The sequence below is a fragment of the Ananas comosus genome, linkage group 5 (genome assembly GCF_001540865.1).
Source record: "Ananas comosus cultivar F153 linkage group 5, ASM154086v1, whole genome shotgun sequence".
Taxonomy (NCBI): Eukaryota; Viridiplantae; Streptophyta; class Magnoliopsida; order Poales; family Bromeliaceae; genus Ananas; species Ananas comosus.
The window spans coordinates 11834937-11850142 of NC_033625.1; the positions used below are offsets into that span (position 1 = coordinate 11834937).

Genomic DNA, 15206 nt, shown 5'->3' on the forward strand with positions numbered 1-15206 from the left:
GAGATTTACTTAAAATTAAGCCACAACAAATATTATCTTTCCTTTCTTATTTTGATTCGTTTTTGAGTCCATTATTAATTGTCCTTACTATTTTCTCTTATATAGTTTTGAGATTAATTTTTTATTTTCTCTTTTATTATATTTGGTTGGCCGAAAGTGAACACCTGAAGTACTATTTTTAGAAAGTGACATTTTATAAGTTATTTTGTTTGTGAAAATAGATAGTTTGTGTCAAGCCCAGAGCCCGATTCTTTTGGCTGGTTTGAGGGCGTCAACAGACGTCGAACGGACAGAGCCTCTTCTGTCCGCTCAAGGCTCAACAACAGGTACAGATAGAGTATAAAATTTGCATAAGCGGAAGCATACACAATGACTTGCACGAGGGCAAGCAATAGCCAATAGTGAAAGTAATAAACTACACTTAGAAAATCAATTACAATTTGGCATCATTTCTTTTTACATCTCATTTCTTCAAAATATAACTTGATATTAAATGAATTCTTTTACATCATTCATGTTCTTTGACTTAACTACTATAATCATCGCAATACAAATGATGATATATTAAAAGGGTATGCAACTATGAAGTAAAACATCTCGGGCGGTCTCTACCTAGTGCGCGATGCCCTTACTGCGATCGTCTGCCGGCTCGCTCGGTCCCGGCTCTATGGAAATAGGGGTGTAAGAACTACAACAAAGTTTTCAGTGGGTTCGGCAACCAACTGCGCCGACTATCCCACTAGGTCTAATCAGTCATAATAGAAGAAAAATAGATAGTAACCAACTAACAGATGCAGCTAATATGCCTGAACGATAAGTAAAACTATGCTCGATAGAATGCTCATGATGAATGCAAGATTAACTTTTCATTACCCAATCTCATGGCTAGCCCGTAAGTTTTGCCTTCACAAGCTCACCAACCCAAATCCCTACTATCGGGGATAATTCCGTTACGACCCGACGGGATCGTCCTCTGGGGAGAATTCCGCTACGACCCAGTGATGACAACTCCGGAGCACATCGCCCAAGGGGGAGCTACCGCCCTTGAGTAAGGACTATTAGGTGAGTACGATCAATCCTTAAGTTTAAGGATTTCAAGTTCAATTCATTCCTTCACTTTAAGGAGAACCATGTTCATATGACCCTTAACTTTAAGGTGTATATGTCATAATGTCACTAACCCAATTTACTTGCATTCTCTAACCTCTACTAGTATCATCTACACTACTTGTTCTTATTCTTCGTCATTGATACCACACTTGTTTTCTAAGTGTTCGAGACTCGTCAATGCCACTCACTATGGTCATGTCCAATGTCACAATTATTTTCTAAGTCCACTAGGTTCTTGTTCTTCAACATGCATACATTAGGTTTATGAATTTTCAATTATCATACGATATTCCACATGCATTTGAACCAACAAAATGTAATAAAAACTCATGAGTAACCCTACTATGCGATATGCTCAATGTATATGTATATGTTCAAATATGACTTTAGACATAGAAGGATTTTCGAGGTCCTTGGAATGCACCACCCAACTTAAGAGGTTGAGAGAATGCTATGGTGATTTTCCTGGGATTTTTGAAGCTCTACCCGCTTGCCTGCGGCGAAACGAAGCCAACTTAGGCTTTTTACCCGATATCACTACTTAAACCTTTTTCGTAACGTCGAACCAAGTTGCCCAACGTGTTCGTTTGGTCTCCAATTAGGTTTCTATAAGGCCAATTTGCCTTAGAAACACTCTAGGTTAAAAGCCCCAAATTTGGTATCCTAACCATATCATTCGCTAAACCCTAGGTTTTGATCTCTAAAACAAGTAAAGGAGAGCTTGTTTGACCTCTAGGAGTTCATTTAGAACCATCCCAATCATTTCTAGGGCTTAAAATGCAAACCCTAGAAATCCACCATTAGAGCACCTTAAGCTTCCATGGGTTTTCAAGCAGCTCAAGCCTCTAGAGGGTTTCTAAATATGAAAGAAACTCAAAACCCTAAGTTTCTTTGGGAGAAACCCAACCCTAACCTAGGTTTTCATAAAAACCATACCTTGGCCCAAAACTCACCAATGACCACCTTGTAGGAGAGCCCTAGGTCTTCTCCAAGCTCCAAAGCTGTCACGCCCAGGTACCAGCGGAAGCATATCCGGCACGTGCACAGACCCGCCATACACCTGCAGTATATAAGGCGTCTACAAGAACACAAGTCGATAGGAGGAAAGTATAGTAAGATCCTATCCTGATATCAGAGCAAAATACAAGTCGATATACTATCAGTAAAGGAACAAAGAGTATACAAAAGGAATAGGTACAACGATGGTCTCTCTATACATAGGGACATCACCCTCGGCCGTAGCCCGAGTAGTAAGGTGATCGACTAGCACGCTCCTAGTAGTCCCTAGCTAGGCGCGACTCCCTTGCCACGATCCCTAGCCTCTCCTGTAGATGGCTCTGTAAAAACAACCACCAAAAGGGCGTGAGAACTATTAACAATAGTTCCCAGTGGGTAAGCCGCCAGCCTCGGCGAATTACACCACTAGGCTCAAGATGTACTAAATGAAAGCAATAACAATAATTGCATGATTTATAAGCATGATGCTAATAAGTAATAAGCATGTAATCAACATGTAATAGCTTTCTACAGTAATGAACCATTTGCATAAAAGAGATATAGCAACTTCTGTAATCATGAACATAGACATGAGTATAAGCACGAACATAAAAGTGACTACTGTACACTTTAAGTAATAAACATTCATTACTGTCCTTTTTCATTTAGTACTTTCCTTTCATTCACAGGGACCTACTCAAGGTAGTCCAGCTTGCGCCGCGCCTAATGGCCCCGTGGTAGTATACACTCCCCACGGCAATCCACTTCGGCACCCAATCCCGCACGGGCGAGCAACTGTCGCGTAGGCCAACTCCGGAGTGCCGGCTTGTAGGGAGCTACCCTCACAAGCGTGTGCGAATGAGCACGATGGCAAGCAAGCAAAGTCCATTAACCATATGTCTCAATTTTCATATTTCCATTGCAAGGTTCACACCCTCAATCCTTTGATCAGAATTTCAAGACACAAATAGTGACCAGAGCTAGTATCCACTAGATTGTAAACATGTAAGGGTAAAGCTAAATCACATAGCATTATAATCTTTCCACTAGTATAGCACTATCAACATAGTCATGAGCATGTCATAGTTCTCTATATTAGAGTCAGGAGAATATCATTGTTCTCTACTTTAAAGTGCATCCTACACTTGTTCATAAGCCATTCAACTGTATTGAATATGAATAGAAATACTTTCATGTATATATGTTCTCTATATCATAGAAACATAATAAACTGATCTCCTGATTGTTCTATTGAACTAAACAAGAATACTTAATGCATGAGTACTTTTATGCATGAACGCTCATTTCACATATGATAAACGTCATAATGACGAATTCCGAGTCCTTTAACAATCACATAGGCATATAATTAAACCACGTCTATAATACATATAGAACATAGGGGGGCTTCACTTGCTCTGGTTAGGTCAAACCCACCTAGTATTAGGCTCCAAATCAGTCCAAGAAGTCTCAAGGATCAGCTCCACTAGGTCTCAATCCTACTGAACACGAAGCACAAAGATCGTATCAAATCACGATTGAAATGTCCAATTTCGGCGCAATTGCACTTAATACATAGGAATAGCTTAAATCCCTGTTTTGGCTTAGTTCAATACCTCACGTTAAGCTTCCAGAAGGCCCTCCAAGGCCAAACGAAGGCGGTCCAAGGGTCAAACACCCTCTCGCTGCGAACAATTCCGAAACGACATCAAAATACTTGTATATGAGCTTATATAGTTCAATTCTTGCGAAATTGACTTTCTAACGGAATTTTCTGCTTACCCTTGATTAGAGCAGCTTCCAAATCAGCTTCTAAGAGTACAAATTCAGCTCAACAAAGCTCGAAGACCTGCTGCGAAGAAAAATCCCCAATTTGCATCAATTCGCTCAAACAATTGCATTTCGTTCCAATTAAGCTTCATAAATGGCTAAACATTCCAATTAAGCTTCAAAGTAGCTTATCCCTGATCTAAGAAGGTTAATTCACAGCTAATTAACTCATTTTTACATGCTGAAAACTCAGGTTAAAACAGTTGGAAGCAAAATCCTGAAATCGATCCTCAAATCGACTAATAGAGCGCCGATAACGGAAAAACTCGAGTCACATACCTTCTCAAGCTTCAACCAGCACCTCACTGGTTCAGAGCTGCGAAAAGCTCTCCAAAATACTCCCTCACACGTCCACGTAGGCCCTGCGACACATACGAACAGCGAGGAACCAACGTTGCGACGAAAACGAGCGAAATCGGCGAATTCTTCGTGGAGAGAGAAAAATCCTAGAGAGAGAAAGAGAGAGAGATGATAGAACACTCCTCTGCACTCCAGCAACATCCACAGAGCTCCTGGGGTCGAGCTGGGTCAAGTAGATAGGTATCAAGATGTGAAATGACCAAAATAGTCTTGCTGCCACGAATCTGCCAGCTTGTACCGGTACAAGGTGATGGCTGTACCGGTACAACAAGCAGAAAATTGCTGATTTTCGCAGATCAATGCAATTTCTCACTTTTAGCATTCCAATCATCCTCTAACTTATCCAAAAACTTGTTCTAACCTTTTAGAACATGTAGGATTGATCCACACATCATTCCACATACTCGAACTCCGCAATTTGCAAAAGTTCAGAGTATTACATTCACCCCTCCTAAAAAGAAGTTTCGTCCGCGAAACTTGTAAATACGTACCTCAAGATTCTATCGAGAACAGATAGGGGTAATGCTCTTGCATTGCACTCTCCAGTTCCCAAGTGGCTTCTCGTTCATCGTGATTGCTCCAAAGGATTTTCACGTAGGGTATCTCGCGATTTCGAAGTTGTTTTATTTCTCGAGCTAGGATTCTCACTGGATGCTCCTCAAAGCTCAAATCCTCTCGTAAATCCACTGGAGTACTGTCCAATATATGAGTCGGATCAAAAACATACTTTCGAAGTGTCGATACATGAAATACATTGTGTACTCCCGATAGATTCGGCGGCAACGCAAGCCGATAAGCTACGGGGCCTATTCGTTCCAACACCTCGTAGGGTCCAATAAATCGAGGACTCAACTTCCCTCGAATGCCAAATCTTTTAACTCCCTTTGTCGGTGACACTTTTAGGAATACGTGATCACCAACATGAAATTCCAGTTCTCGCCGACGTTTATCTGCATAGCTCTTTTGTCGACTTTGTGCTGTCAGTAGACGCTCTCGCGCAAGTCGAACTTTAGCTTCAGCCTCTTATAGTACATCTGGACCCAAAACTAATCTCTCACCCACTTCACTCCAATGAAGTGGTGATCTGCACTTTCTACCATAAAGGGCTTCAAAAGGTGCCATCTGAATACTTGCTTGATAACTATTGTTATAAGCAAATTCAGCCATAGGCAAGAACTGTGGCCAACTGCCCTGGTAGTCAATCACACAGGCCCGCAACATATCCTCAAGGGTCTGGATGGTACGCTCGGACTGCCCATCACTCTGAGGATGGAAAGCAGTACTAAAATCCAATCGAGTACCCAGGGCCTCCTGTAAACTTCTCCAGAAATGTGAAACGAATCAGGTGTCTCGGTCCGAAACAATAGAAGCAGGTACTCCGTGTAATCGCACAATTTCATCAAGATACACTTGTGCGAGTCTTTCCCCCGACCACACTGTATGAATTGGAAGAAAGTGGGCAGATTTAGTCAATCGATCGACAATTACCCAAATTGCATCATGACCTGCTTGTGAGCGAGGTAATCCAACAATGAAATCCATAGTGATCCTCTCCCACTTCCACACTGGTATGGGTAAGCTCTGCAGTTTCCCCGCAGGAAGTCGATGTTCAGCTTTAACCTGCTGACATCTCACGTTAAGGCATTTAGCCACAAAGTCAAATTTCCGTTATTCATTCCAGGCCACCATGTAATTACTTAAAATCCTTATACATATTTCGTATGACTCCCCGGCGGGTGTCATGGTATAAGGTGTCCGCATGTGCTTCAGCAAGAATCTCTTTTTAATACAGATTCGGCGGATCAGAGGCTAATCATCGAAATTTAATAATCCCCGATAATCTAGCGCCGAAAACTTATTTCATGATCAAACAGTGATCTTTTATCTCGAATTTTCTGCAGGTAAAATTATTTCGAGTTTGCTTTTCTGTTAAATTTCGATCGATGCAGGGTAGGTTGCAATACTAATGACATAAAAATCTCCGAAAGGATATCAGCGGGTTAAACTTCAAAGTCAATTTGCCTCCATTTACCTTTATAATAGTGGTTGCATTGTTTCGATCATCGCACAAATTTTCCAGATTCGAATTTTCTCCGACTTAGAGCATCTGACTACGACATTACGATTTTCCTGTGGATGATACGAGGACATGGTCAAATCTAATCCTTGAGTAGCTCCAGAACCATCTACGTATGTCCAGTTTGTTTAATTCTTTTTGAAGTAAGTAAACAGAATTTAAGCTTTTTGATCCGTATACATTCGCAACGCTCGCAGTAGAGTGTTCTCGAGCGAAAAACCGAGGACACACTCCCACAGCCAGGCCTCTCAACCTCACTACCAATAACGAAAGCATGCGCCAAAGACTTAAGCAAAGACCACAAGCAGCTAAGGTCAGATTTCATGTGTAGGGTATATTTATCATATATCTTTTCAATTGACGAATGCATAAGACAATTTACTCTGCTGTGCTGACAATTAGGACAACCCTAATCATTTCGAGTGACCGCATCCGCTGCTTGAAATCACATATCTCCAAGTAATGCAAAGCCAGAATCGGGCAGGTAGTCAACCGTTCTTCAGCTCTTGCAAGTCTTATGCAGTTCCATTCCACAGAAATTTAGGCTCCTAATGTGTGGTCGATGTGAGAGAGTGGGACATATCTTCGCAAATCCTTCTACAATCTTCGTGTATCCTGCCAATCCAAGGAAACTCCGAATTTCAAGTGACACTGGTCAGTCGTAGGCCAATCTTTAAACGTCTTCATCTTCTTGATCACAGCCTATTACAAGTTTCAGAAATCACATGTGCCCAGAAATGCACTTCTTGAGCCAAAATGCTATTTTCTTTAGACTTGGCAAATAGTTCGCTTTTCTCGGAAGTACTTGTAACATAGCTCTCAAATGTCTTGATGTCTGTTACTTCAGAACTATATCAAGATATCATCAATAACACTTACACAAATCTGTCCAAATAGGGGCTTAAAAACCGGTTCATCAAAATCCATATAAGGCTGCTTGGAGCATTAGTTCAATCCAACGGCATGACATGTAAATTCCCATAATGGCCACAGACCGTGTTCTAAAATAGCAGTCTTAGAAACTCTTACAGGACTTGACTTAAGCTGGATGAGTAACCCTGACTGACAAATCAATCTTAGAGTATATCTTCCGATCTTGAGCTGATGAATAAACGTCATCAATTCTGGGCAATGGATATTTATTCTTTGATTGGACTTATTGATTCTCGAGTAAAGCAGAAATCGAAGAGAGCATCTTCTTCTTGACCAATAAACACGCGTGCTCTGTCACGGCCCGCGGACCGGATTGACAATTTGGCCCGACAGGCACGTCAAACAGACGCCGGAACGAACAGGATTTCACCTATACGCCCAAGGCTCCACACAGCACATTTTCAATAAGAAGGCACTTGCGGGAAACATTACTACAACGGCTAACAGAGTGTGTAAGCCATATAGCTATTAGTGAAAGAAAAAGAAACTAAACCATTACAAGTTAACATGATCATTTTGGATCATATACATGGCAGTTCATTTAGTAATTTTGAATTCTTCGCATCTCATTAAATAACTTCATCTATTTCTTTCTTACATTCACATTTTCCACTCAAAATAAGCTTTACTTCTATTCTTTACGATTACTAATCATCAATACAAAGATTGATATATACTTTACTACAAATGAAACCCAACATTGGTGGCCTCATGACTAAGAGGGCGCGATTCCTGTTACCTCGGGCGTCGCGGCTCGGCTCCAAGGGTTCCGGGCTCAGTGGAAATAGTGGGCGGTGCAGAATTACAACAAGTTCCCAGTGGCTTTCGGCCCCACATCACCGACTTTTCACTAGGGAAACTCAAGGCTAATAGAAAGGGATAAGTAAGATATAGTAACAATCTCTACATGATGCTCTAATATGCCTGAAACAAATAGCAAGAAATATGCTCAACATTAAATAGATGCAGTTATGCATGTTCTTTCGTTCTTTACACTTATACACTTTGTTCTTGATTGTTCTTTGTTCTTTAATCATTAAGGCTTAGCCGGGGGTTTCGCACATTAACTTGCTTCACATTAAGTCCATCATCGCAGGAACTCACCAGCTAGGACCGTCCTTACGGGTTTACTCCAACCCGGATGCATAACTCCGGAGCGCATCGCCCGAGGGGGAGCGACCACCCTCGAGCACGGAACTCATAGCAAGTATGATCATATCCTTAACTCAAAGGATTTATAAGTTCAATCTTGACTTTACACTAGCTCTAGTGTTCTTTACATCACTTTATGTTGCAAACTCATGCAATCACATTCTTTACATTTCCTTTACCCTTGCTAACTCTAGCATTCTTATTCTTATTGCCCACTTTACTTTAACTTTACTCGTTGTCATTTTCATCATTCTTTACATCGCTTTAGTTCTTTACATCACACTAGCTCTAGTGTCATTTCACATTAGTTTTATCGAATGCCACTCGATCTATGTCATTGTGTCACTCTGTTCTTTTGCTCACTTTGGGTGCTCACATTTTCTCTCATGCATACATCTAGGGTTCTGACATTCATAAGGTTCTCAACCATCACATTTGGCACGTTGAACTCACAATCATGCAATCATCACATTTCATCGTTACTTTACCCTAAAATGCATGCAACAATATATATAACATATGCTCAAAGAATGACACATTAGGCATAGAGAGAATTTCAATGAGTTTGGAAAGCACCACCCACCTTGTAGGTCTCTTTAGGTGCTCCGATGATTTTCTTGGGATTTTTAGTTGCCTCGTTCTTTACCTGCGGCAAAACGAACCCTTATTAGGCCATTTTGCTCATAACTTTACTTTGACTTTTCGTAACGTTATTCCGAGCGCACCAACGCGTCGGAAATACCCCCAATTAGGTTTCTAGAGGGTCAATTGCACTTAGCAATCCTCATGAGCAAAAGCCCCAATTTGGTGCCCTAGCTCCAACACATGTATCAAACCTAGGGTTTGATCTCAAAGAGAAGCAAAAGTAGCTTCATTACACTCTAATTAGTCCATTAGAACCATTCTTAGGCTTTCCAAAACCCTAGTTTGGATTTCACCATTAGAGGTGGCCCAAGCTCACCTCTAAAGCAAACCAAGGTTTTGATCTCTAAAGAAGCAAAAAGAAAGCTTCAAATACTCTAAAAGCTCCATAAAAACCAATTCTAGGTCTACCCAAACCCTAGTTTGGGAGTTATCATGAAAAGGGGCAAAGCTTACCTCAAGGCTTGCCCTAACTTGCACTAGAGAGGAAGAAGATGAAGCTCCTTTAGCTCCTTGATCTTCTTCTTCACTTTCTTCTCCTTCTTTTCCTTCTTTTCTTCCTTTCTTCTTCTTCTCCTTTGTCTTCTAGAGAGAGAAAGGGAGAGAAGAGAGTGTGAGAGGGTGAGAAATGAGAGAAAAAAACCCCTCAGCCCCCTATCATAGCTCAATGGGTTGCAAAAATGCTAATAAACCCCTCAACTTCCACTTTATTACACTGCCCGAGCTGGGCAGTTTTCGCAGGCAGAGACCGGTCTCCCCAAGCAGAGACCGGTTCCCGAACGTTGTCCCAGCGCAGCCAGAGCTGCTGCGCGCAGAGCAACCGGTCTCTCCTTATGGGACCGGTCTCTGGGGGACCGGTCTCTCAGGCAGAGACCGGTTCCCGAGAGCTATCCTTCCAGGACTTAGCCGATTTTTCGGCTGTCTCATCTTATACGCGTTCGGGGACCGGTCTCTCCCTTTAGGGACCGGTCCCCGAGAGCTGAAAATCTGCAGTTTTGCAGAATTTGATTCTTTAGCTCTCGAAAATCTTCCACAACTCACTTTTGATCATTTTAACACCTTTGGGCTTTCCGAAGTGCACCATCTTCGCACTTTGGTCAATTTGACTAAAGTTCGATATTTATTTTCCGAATTTTCGGTATATTACACTCACCAAGGCATTACACTCGCCGAATGGAATCCTTTGTCAACATCGTGTAACCTGTGCTTCAGCTCTTTCAATTTCAAGCGGGTGCCATTATAAGACGCCAAGATCCCACAGACGAACATAAGCCAGCCCCACTTTGAAATAGGAGTAAGTCCAGGGACAAGCATGTATCACAAAACTCAACTCCTATCAGGTTGCATGCGCATGGCAATTCAGCTGGAAACACATCGCCGAATTCTCGCGACAACACGTAATATCATTAATCTTGAGACGTTCTGCGTCACTCTCAGAAATGCGATCAAATAGGCTATACTAACTCTCGTATAACTGTCATGGCTCGCGAAGAGTAATAGTCTTGCCGACAATAACTTCTGACACCCTATAAACTAATCCTGTTAGACCGGTTCTAAAGAGTCAACCGTTCTGTGTCGGATGAAATCTATAGTGGATAATACTATGTAACAATCCATACCCAATACTACATCAAACTCACCTAGTTTGTGTAGTGCCAATAAATCCACTGGCATAATCCAGTCGCCTACCCTAACTGGGCAGCGAGGGCAAAACTCACGAACATCTAGGGTATGGTCAGGCACAATCACTCGTCCCAGATGCAAAGTAGGTGCTAAAAGAATGCTATGCAACTCGGCGAACTGCCGATCAATAAAAGAATGCGAAGCACCAGTATCAAATAATGCACGAACACGAATATCATAAAGCATAATTATACCTGCTACGACCTCCTGTGCTGCTGCGGCGCCCTCGGTCTGAGCGGCATACATTCGCCCACTTGAACCCTGCTGCGAACTCTCTGACTGCCGCTGTACTGGTGGTCGTCTAGACTGATAGGGCACTGTCGGGGTCCCCTGGCTCGGAGCTGAAGATGCAGGTGCGCGCAGAAGCTGACGAGGGTGCAGGCAGAGAACCTCTCGGACACTCTGAACGAAAGTGGCCCTCCTGGCCGCAAAGAAAGCACCTGCCCCCACGCTGTGGACACTGTGGCGGTACGTGAGGCCCACCACAGATAACACAACGCGGCGGTCATCGACGCTCGGGTGCTCCACGGGGTGCTGAAGAACCTCGACCCCTCGACTGACCTGACTGCCCCCTCGGATACTTTGGCGGTCTCCGAAAGGACTGCTGACCACTGCTCTCAACTGCAGGTCTCTTCCCTTTGCTTCGATCCACAACATCTCTTTCCTTCATTATCTCTGCCCCTTTCTCGACGATCAAGGCCCGGTTCACTACATCCCGGTAAGTGGAGAGGTTTGACGCCTGGACCAATCTGAAGATCGCAGGTCGCAAACCCACCTAAAAAATGTGAGCCTTGTCCTCATCATCTCGAACTACAAAAGGAATACAGTGCAGTAATCGGGAGAACTCTCGCTCGTACTCTGCCACTGTCCTGTCCCCCTGCCTCAGGTTTCTCAGATCCCTTTCCATCTGTCTCTTTACACTCTGGGGAAAATAGGTAGTCAACAACAGTTTCCTGAACCTGTTCCACGTAATAGCAGACAAATCAGCACGGGGATCCTCGCGAATGTCCACCCACCACCTGTAAGCCTCACCATCAAGGTGGTGTGTCGCAAACCAGACTCGATACTGCTCCTCAACAAAGGTGTCATAGAATAACTTCTCCATGTGCATTAACCATTTCTCAACTACCCAATGATCTGCTTTCTTCCCATCAAAGACACGAGGATTGCAGCGACGAAATTCATTCAGTCGTTCCATCATCCGCTCTCGCTCCACAACCCCCACCATCTCGGGTAACACTGTCCCAGCTGCTGCTACAGGTACTGGTGGTGGTACTACTGTCTCCTGTCGGGTCTCTACCCTCGGGGCTACTGGGGGTATATCGGGTACCGGTGACGGTGCTCTCGCAGTGGTGCCCCTCTCTGGTGCTATAGGTACAGAATCTGGAATCTCTCTGTCGGTCGTCTGTCGCAGTAACAGATCCTCTAACCTCTTCATCCTGTCCTCCTGTCGACGCGCAGCATACATCTGCTGTCGTGCTGCCGCGGCCTGCTGAGTAACCAAGTCTGTCAACATCGCAAGCTGATCTTGCAACTCATGGATCCCACTAGATCCAGAAGTAACAGAAGTCCCCACTTCCTCTGCATCCGCCGCCTCAGCTGCCCCGGCGGCTTGCGAACGAGTTAAAGGCATCTTGAGCTGCAGCACAAAACGAATATAGATTAATAAAACCTATACTACTGAACCCTCATTGAGGATATAAACCAACTAATTAAGCGAAAGTAATGAAATGTAACGCATACTAACTTCCGATGTCACGTTGTCGGCCGCCAACGTGACCCTCTGCAAAGGTAGTACTTGCACATCCCGATCAAACTCCTACTATTCGGAGTTTATAAATACCCAATCAAAGTACTTTCGCTAACAACAACCTCAACTAGACTGCGTCTCTCACGAGCCTATTCTTATAGTCCAACAAGCCTAAGGTTTACTAGGTTTACTAAGACTCAACCCTAGGCTCTGATACCACTATAATCTGTCACGCCCGGGTACCAGCGGAAGCATATCCGGCACGTGCACAGACCCGCCATACACCTGCAGTATATAAGGCGTCTACAAGAACACAAGTCGATAGGAGGAAAGTATAGTAAGATCCTATCCTGATATCAGAGCAAAATACAAGTCGATATACTATCAGTAAAGGAACAAAGAGTATACAAAAGGAATAGGTACAACGATGGTCTCTCTATACATAGGGACATCACCCTCGGCCGTAGCCCGAGTAGCAAGGTGATCGACTAGCACGCTCCTAGTAGTCCCTAGCTAGGCGCGACTCCCTTGCCACGATCCCTAGCCTCTCCTGTAACAGGCTCTGTAAAAACAACCACCAAAAGGGCGTGAGAACTATAAACAATAGTTCCCAGTGGGTAAGCCGCCAGCCTCAGCGAATTACACCACTAGGCTCATGATGTACTGAAGTAAGTAAAAGCAATAAGTGCATGATATAAACATATGCAGTGCTAACAGGTAACAAGCATGAACTCAACATGTAAACATGATATCTGCAGTAATGAATTAACTGAATAATAGAAGTATTGCAACTACTATAAATATGAACATAAACATAATCATAGGAGTGTAAGTACTACTATACACTACAACTGATACTCCTTCATTACTGTCATTATCATTTTCACTTTCATTTTCTTTCACTAGGACCTACTCAAGGTAGTCCAGCTTGCGCCATGCCTGATGGCCCCGTGGTAGTATACACTCCCCACGGCAATCCACTTCGGCACCCAATCCCGCACGGGCGAGCAACTGTCGCGTAGGCTAACTCCGGAGTGCCGGCTTGTAGGGAGCTACCCTCACAAGCGTGTGCGAATGAGCACGATGGCAAGCAAGCAAAGTCCATTAACCATATGTCTCAATTTTCATATTTCCATTGCAAGGTTCACACCCTCAATCCTTTGATCAGAATTTCAAGACACAAATAGTGACCAGAGCTAGTATCCACTAGATTGTAAACATATAAGGGTAAAGCTAAATCACATAGCATTATAATCTTTCCACTAGTATAGCACTATCAACATAGTCATGAGCATGTCATAGTTCTCTATATTAGAGTCAGGAGAATATCATTGTTCTCTACTTTAAAGTGCATCCTACACTTGTTCATAAGCCATTCAACTGTATTGAATATGAATAGAAATACTTTCATGTATATATGTTCTCTATATCATAGAAACATAATAAACTGATCTCCTGATTGTTCTATTGAACTAAACAAGAATACTTAATGCATGAGTACTTTTATGCATGAACGCTCATTTCACATATGATAAACGTCATAATGACGAATTCCGAGTCCTTTAACAATCACATAGGCATATAATTAAACCACGTCTATAATACATATAGAACATAGGGGGGCTTCACTTGCTCTGGTTAGGTCAAACCCACCTAGTATTAGGCTCCAAATCAGTCCAAGAAGTCTCAAGGATCAGCTCCACTAGGTCTCAATCCTACTGAACACGAAGCACAAAGATCGTATCAAATCACGATTGAAATGTCCAATTTCGGCGCAATTGCACTTAATACATAGGAATAGCTTAAATCCCTGTTTTGGCTTAGTTCAATACCTCACGTTAAGCTTCCAGAAGGCCCTCCAAGGCCAAACGAAGGCGGTCCAAGGGTCAAACACCCTCTCGCTGCGAACAATTCCGAAACGACATCAAAATACTTGTATATGAGCTTATATAGTTCAATTCTTGCGAAATTGACTTTCTAACGGAATTTTCTGCTTACCCTTGATTAGAGCATCTTCCAAATCAGCTTCTAAGAGTACAAATTCAGCTCAACAAAGCTCGAAGACCTGCTGCGAAGAAAAATCCCCAATTTGCATCAATTCGCTCAAACAATTGCATTTCGTTCCAATTAAGCTTCATAAATGGCTAAACATTCCAATTAAGCTTCAAAGTAGCTTATCCCTGATCTAAGAAGGTTAATTCACAGCTAATTAACTCATTTTTACATGCTGAAAACTCAGGTTAAAACAGTTGGAAGCAAAATCCTGAAATCGATCCTCAAATCGACTAATAGAGCGCCGATAACGGAAAAACTCGAGTCACATACCTTCTCAAGCTTCAACCAGCACCTCACTGGTTCAGAGCTGCGAAAAGCTCTCCAAAATACTCCCTCACACGTCCACGTAGGCCCTGCGACACATACGAACAGCGAGGAACCAACGTTGCGACGAAAACGAGCGAAATCGGCGAATTCTTCGTGGAGAGAGAAAAATCCTAGAGAGAGAAAGAGAGAGAGATGATAGAACACTCCTCTGCACTCCAGCAACATCCACAGAACTCCTGGGGTCGAGCTGGGTCAAGTAGATAGGTATCAAGATGTGAAATGACCAAAATAGCCTTGCTGCCACGAATCTGCCAGCTTGTATCGGTACAAGGTGATGGCTGTACCGGTACA

The 15206-nt window shown here is 43.0% G+C and overlaps 2 long non-coding RNA genes across 3 annotated transcripts; both read right to left on the minus strand.

Moving 5' to 3' along the window:
* LOC109710611 lies at positions 2432 to 4249 on the minus strand. Of its 2 annotated transcripts, XR_002216404.1 has the most exons (5): positions 4216 to 4249; positions 3889 to 3955; positions 3723 to 3791; positions 3544 to 3605; positions 2432 to 2447 (listed from the first exon to the last, which is right to left on the minus strand). It is a non-coding gene; the product is annotated as an uncharacterized LOC109710611 (long non-coding RNA). The 2 variants fall into 2 exon arrangements; XR_002216403.1 differs by lacking the exons at positions 2432 to 2447; positions 3544 to 3605 and having other exon boundaries at positions 3621 to 3791.
* LOC109710612 lies at positions 13081 to 14447 on the minus strand. Its single transcript, XR_002216405.1, has 3 exons — positions 14366 to 14447; positions 14187 to 14248; positions 13081 to 13095 (listed from the first exon to the last, which is right to left on the minus strand). It is a non-coding gene; the product is annotated as an uncharacterized LOC109710612 (long non-coding RNA).